Source organism: Bubalus kerabau, chromosome 11 (assembly GCF_029407905.1).
Source record: "Bubalus kerabau isolate K-KA32 ecotype Philippines breed swamp buffalo chromosome 11, PCC_UOA_SB_1v2, whole genome shotgun sequence".
Classification (NCBI taxonomy): domain Eukaryota; kingdom Metazoa; phylum Chordata; class Mammalia; order Artiodactyla; family Bovidae; genus Bubalus; species Bubalus kerabau.
Genome location: NC_073634.1, coordinates 14,284,268 through 14,292,418, shown reverse-complemented (window position 1 = coordinate 14,292,418; position 8,151 = coordinate 14,284,268). Strand labels below are relative to the sequence as shown.

At 45.5% G+C, this 8,151-nt stretch overlaps 1 long non-coding RNA gene across 4 annotated transcripts in view; it reads right to left on the bottom strand.

Moving 5' to 3' along the window:
* Positions 1 to 498: 498 nt before the first annotated feature.
* The window catches only part of LOC129622864 (uncharacterized), a 26,564-nt gene continuing 18,911 nt past the window's right edge, over positions 499 to 8,151 (bottom strand). For 2 of the 4 annotated variants that reach the window (XR_008700156.1, XR_008700153.1), the window contains 2 exons: positions 5,464 to 5,537; positions 499 to 811 (listed from right to left, as the gene is read on the bottom strand). This is a non-coding gene — a long non-coding RNA (uncharacterized LOC129622864). Of the gene's footprint in view, positions 812 to 1,238; positions 1,423 to 5,463; positions 5,538 to 8,151 lie in introns of all 4 variants that reach the window. The other 2 variants (XR_008700155.1, XR_008700154.1) reach the window with 2 other exon arrangements.

Here is an 8,151-nt window from a genome sequence, read left to right as displayed (position 1 = left end):
CCAGATCTTTGCGACCCCATGGACTATAGCCTGCCAGGCTCCTTGGAATTCTCCAGGCCAGAATACTGGAGTGGGTAGCTGTTTCCTTCTCCAAGGGATCTTCCCAACCCAGGGATTGAACCCAGGTCTCCTGCATTGCAGGCGGATTCTTTACTGTCTGAGCCACAAGGGAAGTCCGAATACTCTAAACCGGTGAAAATTAATAAACTATAGCTACATATATAAAACTCACATAGTGCTGAGTGAAAGAGGCAAGCTGAAAAATGACAAGTACAATGTGATACCACCTATATAAAGTTTAGAAGCATGCAAAACATGTCACGCTGTATGCTGCTTACAGATAAGTAACTGGGGCAGAATTGTAAAAGCATGGATGGAAATGATAGCACCAGGTTAGAATAGTAATTAACTCCAGTGAATGGAACTGGTGAGAAGTATAAGGGGCTATATACGTGTCCATGGTACACTTTTTTAAAAAAGATTTATTTGTTTATTTATTTCATTTTTTGACCGTGGTGGGTCTTCGTTGCTGCATGCGGGCTTGCTCTGGTTGCAGCCAGCAGGGGCTGCTCTCCATGCTGGTGCTCGGGCTTCTCACGGCAGTGGCTGCTCTTGTCGGAGCACAGGCTGTAGGCTCGTGGGCTTCAGTAGCTGCAGCCTCTGGCCTGCAGGCTCTAGGGTGTGGACTCAGTAGTCGGTTGTTCCACGGCATGTGGGATCTTCCCGAACCAGGAGTCAAACTGGTGTCCCTTGCATTACAAGGCGGATTCTTAGCCAGTGGACCACCAGGGAAGCCCCACAATGACTTTTACTTTAAAAAAGAAAAAAAAAAAAAAAACTGAAGTAAACATAGCCAAAGTTGACAACGTTGGATGGTGACTTCTTGAGTACTTATCATGTTTTTATCTATAACTTTCTTAGTGTTTGAAATACTTTATTATAATAAAAAAGCAGAAGATAACAGTTGCTCACCTAATAATAGACCTTTTGATAACCCCCTGCGTTCAGCAGCCCTGCACCCCCACTTGACCAGTTCTCCCCCATCTTTAATCTTATCCAGCCATGTTTTTCTTGTCAAACTAGAACCTAAATGCAGATGACTCCCGAATCTAGCCCAGACACCTTCTCTTACCCAACTTCTTGTCAGATGTCTCCACAGCGATGTTTCTCAGACCCTAACCCTCAATATGGCCAGAAGTACCCCCAAAAGGACATGCTGAAAGAAGATAGATACTCACATATCTTATGGAAACTTTTGAATGCTGATGATAAATAAAAAGGTGTTTCAAACTTTTTAACAGCAGAAGGGTTTTCTACAAATAAAAGTCAAGCTGACAGCAGACTTTTCATCTGCAACGTGAGATGCTAGAAAACAGCTGTCAGAGCAAGGAAACGTCCATCCATAGGGCACTAAAGAGAGAACTTTAAAATAGTTTTGAGTAAAAAGGAACAAGGGAAAAAAATTTACCATTTATGTAAATTAAGAACACATATACAAAACAGCCCTGCATATTTTACATGGATCCATAAATAGTCAATAACAGATAACAAATATATGAGATAAAAGTTTATTAGGGGAGCAGGAGAACTGGCAAGAGGACAAGGACAAAGAGGGAAAGACAGGCAAAAAGAAGAGTGGTCTGGTGCGGGCCTCTGATGGCGATGGCCCTGAAGAGGCAGGAGATATTACCTCAATCCTCTGCTCCTGAGGTCCAAAGTGCAAAAAAAATCATTAAAAAAGAAAAGTGTTCCCAAATTCAGGCAATGGATTAAACAACGAGGGGTGTGGGGGTGTGGGGGTGTGTGTGTGCGCGCGCGCACGCTCAGTTGTATCTGGCTCTTTGTGACCTCCTGGACTGTAGCCCACCAGGCTCTTCTGTCCATGAGATTTTCCAGGCAAGAGTACTGGAGTGGAGTGCCATGCCTTCTTCCAACTCCCCTACATTCACAATGTGTGTGCGCGAGCCTCTGCTCCACCCCAGGAACTGTATCTGTAGTACTTGTTTTAGATTTTACTAAATCCAAACAAACTGGATGGACTGTATTTGGTGAAGCTAAACCATCAGTTACACTCATTCATTCATGGATTTATTCATGTAGCAAATATTCATGGGCTGACCATTCTGTACCAGGCTCAGTTCTAGGCACCAAGGGAAAAATCGATAAGCAAAGCAAATTTGAAAAATCTCTGCTCTTTAGGGAGCTTACGTTATTGTTGAGAGACATAACAAATAAATACAGAAAATATATATTTATTGGAGAGTAATAAGCACTAATGGTTTCCCAGATGGGGCAGTGGTAAAGTGCTAATGCAGGAGATGCAAGAGAAGGTTTGATCCCTGGATCAGGAAGATCCCCTGGAGTAGGAAATGGCAACCCACTCCACTGTTCTTGCCTGGAAAATTCCATGAACAGAGGAGCCTGGTGGGCTGCAGTCCATGGGGTTGCAAAGAGTCAGACACAAATGAGTGACTGAGCACACACACAGACATAAGCACTATGGAGAAAAATGAAGAAGTACAGGGAAATAAGAACCACAGGACAAGGCCAAGAAAGTCAGGTCAGGGGAGGCCTCTTTAGGAGGTAACATTGCAGCAAGGACCAAAAGGTGAGGGATTGAGCCATGCACACAGCTGCAGGACAAACAGGAGGAGGGGATAGCAAGTGCAAAGGCCCTGCAAGGGAAGGCCAGAAGGCCAGTGTGTCTGGAGCAGAGTGAGACGGGGGACAGTAGTGCATGAGGCTAGAGAAATAAGAGGAGTGGAGGACCTTGTCAGCCCCCACCTGGGGTGACTTGGAGAGTCAATGGAGTTGATAGATTCTTTACCGCTAAGCTACCTGAGCTCTGAAAATTATGTAGCTTGTCTGGCTTACGATCAGATAGTGGCTGGAACTAGAACATTCAGGATAGTTTTATTCACACACCTAGCATCTTGACTGGGAGGCTGGGACTCTCTCATTCTCTCTGCATGATTAGCCTGGGCTTCCTCACATAGCAGCTGGATCCCAAGAGCTGGCACCCAAATGGCAAAGGGAAAACTTCAGAGTCTTGCCTCAGAAGTTACACAGTGTCACTTTCTTCATATTCTGCTGACAAAAGCAAGTCACAGGGCTAACCCAGATCCAGGAAGAGGGGGTGAGGAAATGGCAAGGCCTCTTTGCAACAGAGCATGTGGGGAAGAAGCCATCTTGGAACACATACCCTACCGTTCCATGTGTGTGGCCTCTGGGCCCGTAGGATCTGCCTGCTGCTTTTGCTGCTGCCCTCCCTACCTCTGCCATACCCCCCAGCTGAAGCCAGCTAAATTGGTTTGTCTCAAGTAGGGTAGGGGGTCTATTTTGTCCACTTAAACTTCGAGAATGACTAGAGGACTGGCCTTGACCAGAGAGGCTGTGAAATTGATTGCTTAACCAAGTAAGGTGGTGAGGAAAGGGCAGGCCGAGTAAACAGGTGCAGTAAGCTGGGGACATGGCTCTACCCCCTTCCCCTGACAATTGGAATGAGGAGTTCAAAGCATGTATAGAGCTTTGCCATTCAAGGAATGGTCCTCAGACTAGCCCCACCATGTAGGAGTGCGTTAGAAATGCAGAATCTAAGAACCCAGCCCAGACCCACTTTGAGTTGGATCTGCAGTTTAACTAGATTCCTGGGTGATGTGTATGCACACTAAGGTCTGAGAAGCTGGTAGATTCTAGAACAGAGTTTCTCACCTTGGCCCCACAGTGGAATCACTCGGGAAAGTTTTACAAGTCTCAGTGCCCTGGGCATACCCCAGGCAAACCAGATCAGCATCTCAAGGTGGGAGCCTGACCTTAGAATACTTCATTCCTCACTAGGTCTTCCCCTGCTGAGTGAGGAAGCCAGGCTCCACACCCTTCCTGGCTTAGGACTCCTCACTGGGTGAGCCCCACATGGCTCCCCTCAGGAAAGCCGGGAGCCAGGGCAGAGTTTCCAGGGGGTGTCCAACCCTCCCTCTCCTCATCGGGAGCTTGTAGACATTGGTTTTCCCAGAGCGCACTCTGGACCCTGGGGGAAGTACTCCCACATCCCATGCCTACCCCTACGTTTGAAGTCAGGACCCCAAGGGGCAGCTCTCCATGCAAGTGTGAACAGCAAACAAGTCAGTCTGAACACAAATAAGGTTACTTCCTAACAGGAACCTCAGTTCAGTGCTGAACAAACAGGCAGCCAGAGCCCCCCCACCCCAACCCCTAGACCACCAGCTGGTGGCAAGGCCCAGCCTCTGCTCCTGGCCTGGACATGAGGTTTCCCAGGACTCCAGTGCTCCTTTCCACCCAGTTCTCTACCTAATCCCAGACTCGGCCTCCCCGGCCTTAGTAGGTGATGGCAAAGGCTTGGTGACAACCCCAGAAGCCCACATGTAGAAGAGCCTTAAAATGGTTACAAGGGCACAAGGGAAGGTCTGGATGGGTATGAGGGCCTGAGACAGGTCTGCCCTCTTTTCCCTGCCCAACACCCTTCACGTCTGCCTGTGACTCACACACACACCACCACCACCAAAACAATGACCTCTATTTCCCTTTCTTCTGAGCACAGAAACTGCTTTCTAGGTCGATCTTTCATCTTCTCCCCCTCCAACTCCATCTGCTTGGAGATGACTTGGAGAGGTCACACACGTGATAACCCAACTGCTCTTGGGTTTTTCCATTTCAACAACATCCCTGAGTTTCTGGACCCTCAGACCAGGTTTGAACATGATGATGCAGAGAGGGGCTCAGCCTGACTGGCAGTGACTTTTTTAAAAGAACCAATCCCTTTGTTCACCTCTAGTGGTGTTGGAAGTTCGCCTCTAATGGTGTTGGAAGTTCAGTCAGTTATGAGCGGTTAAAACAAGCTGGTCTTTTAAAGGCTTTACTCTGTCTCACACACACACTCTTCTACTATAACTTCATCCCCCATTCACTCACAAAGGGAAAAAAATAATCCTTCCCCTTTGAAGGACTGTGAAGCAGAGAGGAGAAATTAATTCAATTAAATTCAATTTCAGGACTTCCCTGGTGGTCTAGATGTTAAGAATCTGCCTGCCAGTGCAGGGGACACAGGTTAGATCCCTGGTCTGGGAAGATTCCACATACTATGGAGCATCTAAGCCCATGCGCCACAACTACTGAGCCCGCGCTCTGCAGTTACTGAAGCTCAGAAGCCTAGAGCCTGCGCTCCGCAACAGGAGAAACCACCGCAATGAAGACTAGCCCCTGCTCATCGCGACTAGAGAAAGTCTGCACACAGCAACAAAGATCTAGCACAGCCATAAATAAAGTTTAACAAAATTAATTTCAGCCATTTAAGTTGACACTTCATTGTGGAATTTAGAGCCAGGTGGACCTGTGTTTGAATTCTTATAGTTCACTAACTGAAACAAATCTTAGCTCTTCAAGATCCAGTTTCCCCATCAGTAAAATGGAAATGACAGAAACCATGGAGATGAATAAGATACACACCTTACACAGGGCCTGTGGTATACATAGGGGTTTGGTAGAGGACCATCCCTCTTCCTTATTCCTTTCTTTAGAAGCTGGAGGGATAAAGGAGAAACAGAATTCAATTCAGCAAATATGTGCGTACCCACTGTGGTAGGCGTGGCTGGTGGGTAAAATGACAAAGAAGCTGCTGACCGAGTCTGGGTTGTCATGAGGGCATGGTGTACAGTGAGCTGGAAACAATCCTGGACCGAGTTTTGCCTTTTGCGCAAATCTCTCCCCAGTTAGCGGGCTGGACTCAATGTCCTTCTTTTCAGTACAACAGAGGGCTTTGACTAGCTGGTTGTGAAGATCTCAACAGCTCAGTTGAGGTACTTTAGACCTCAGTTCTAAGGTACTCTTAGTGGGTAGAAAATACACCAGTTCCCTGAATTAGGGCTGTTTGCCCTGGTACTTACACTTCTTCTCTGCTCACTGCTTCTTCCTCTGCCTTTGCTCATCCCTAAACCTGGGGAGCCCACATGGGTCCATACTAGCTAGCCCTTCTCTCTTCTCTCAAAGCACTTTCTTTCTGCATAATCTCCCCCTCTTCTTGCCTTGGCTGGCTTTCCTCTCTTTGGAAGTATCCGCAGAAGAAAGCCTCCTCCAAGGAGACTTCCCAAATCTTTGAAGCTGTATCTAATCTCTGTCCTTCATACTCACATAGAATCTGCTCTTTTAGTTTGACAGGTGCATTACTTGGTTTTACAGTTGCATCACTTAGCTGTGACTCTCCCCTACGGTGAGACTGTGAGTTCCCAGTGGGAACAAATGGTAGTCCTCATTTCTTTGTAGCCCTCATAAACCCAGCGCATAAAATAGGTCTCAAGCAAATAGATGTTTGTTGACTCCAGTCTAATTAAAGAGCATAGTATTTCAGAGAAAGTCTTAAAAGCAGCATGCATAAGAAAAGCTGGGAAACAGTAGGTAAGTGCAAAGTGCAACGCGTGTTAGCCATGTGTGCCTCCTGTGTCGCTGTGCATTCCTGGGAGAGGAACAAACAGCTTGTTTGCTCTGGGCCTGTCAGGTGCGAGGGGTGCGGGAGGGGCAGAGGAGGGGAAGCAGGTGTGGGAGGGAGCTGAGGCAGCTGGGCAGGAGGCGTGGGGCTTCCCTCGAGGTAGCCCTCAGGCTCTCTCTTCCTGTAGGCTGGGCTGGACTTGAGCCCTGATATGTGAGGGCCCTGCATCTCAGCTGCAATGACCTTCATATTCCCCAGTTAGCTCCTTTCTTCTGAGTGAAAGTCTCCCTTTGAAAAGATGAAAGAGAAAAAGAGATGGAGAAAGAATCTACAATAGAGAAGGTGGAAAAAGAGAAAAGGGACAAAGATTTTCAAGGGTGCTGGAGGAAAGGGCAGCTAAGGGGCCTCCCAACATACCTGTTCCAACTTCCTCAGTCCCCAGTGGCCCTGTCCTGACTAAGGCTCAGAATGTTGGTATGTACTGTGAGGTTTCTTCCCTCAATCCCAAGAAAGAAACTAGTTCTCTACTGCGGCAGTGTGTTCTGCTGCTGTTGCTGTTAGTCACTTCAGTCGTGTTCAACTCTGCAACCCTGTGGGCTGTAGCCCGCCAGGCTCCTCTGTCCATTGGATTCTCCAGGCAAGAATACTGGACTGGGTTACCATGCCCTCCTCCAGGGAGATCTTCCCAATCCAGGTATTGAACCTGCATCTCTTACATCTCCTACATCAGCAGACAAGTTCTTTGCCAAATAATGGACACTAGCATAACATTTTGTTAAATTTGAACAAACTCTGTACTTTAGTTAATAATATTGTATCACATGTTCATTTGCTGTTTCTTTTACAGCACAGTATTTCTTTATATTCTCAGAATTGGATTAGAAGTTTCAAGCTTCATTCCAAAACAATTTTTAAATCATTAAGATAAAATTTCTAGATTTTAGCAATAATAGTAGATGCCAAAATGCATGTAATTATATTAAAGTTTTGAGTGAATATAAATTAGAAATCTAGCATTTTATTCATACTAATCAAACAAGTGGAATCAAAATGTTATACATTTTTTAGCTGGTAAAAATTAATGTTTTCTAAAATATATATTATGTTATAATATAAAATTATATATTATACATGTTTTCTAAAATATATATATTATATTATACAGGAGGCAGTGATCAAGACCATCCCCAAGAAAAAGAAATGTAAAAAGGCAAAATGGTTATCTAAGGAGGATTTATAAATAGCTGAGAAAATAAGAGAAGCTAAAGGCAAAGGAGAAAAGGAAAGATATACCCATTTGAATGCAGAGTTCCAAAAAATAGGAGACATAAGAAAGCCTTCCTCAGTGATCAGTGCAAAAAAATAGAGGAAAACAATAGAATGGGAAAGACTAGAGATCTCTTCAAGAAAATTAGAGATACCAAGGGAACATTTCATGCAAAGATGGACACAATAAAAGACAGAAATGGTGTGGACCTAACAGAAGCAGAAGATATTAAGAAAAGGTGGCAAGAATACACAGAACTGTACAAAAAAAGATCTTCATGACCCAGATAACCACACTGGTGTGATCACTCACCTAGAGCCAGACATCCTGGAGTGCAAAGTCAAGTGGGCCTTAGAACAGCATCACTATGAACAAAGTTAGTGGAGGTGATAGAATTCCAGCTGAGCTATTTCAAGTCCTCAAAGATGATGTTGCTAAAGTGCTG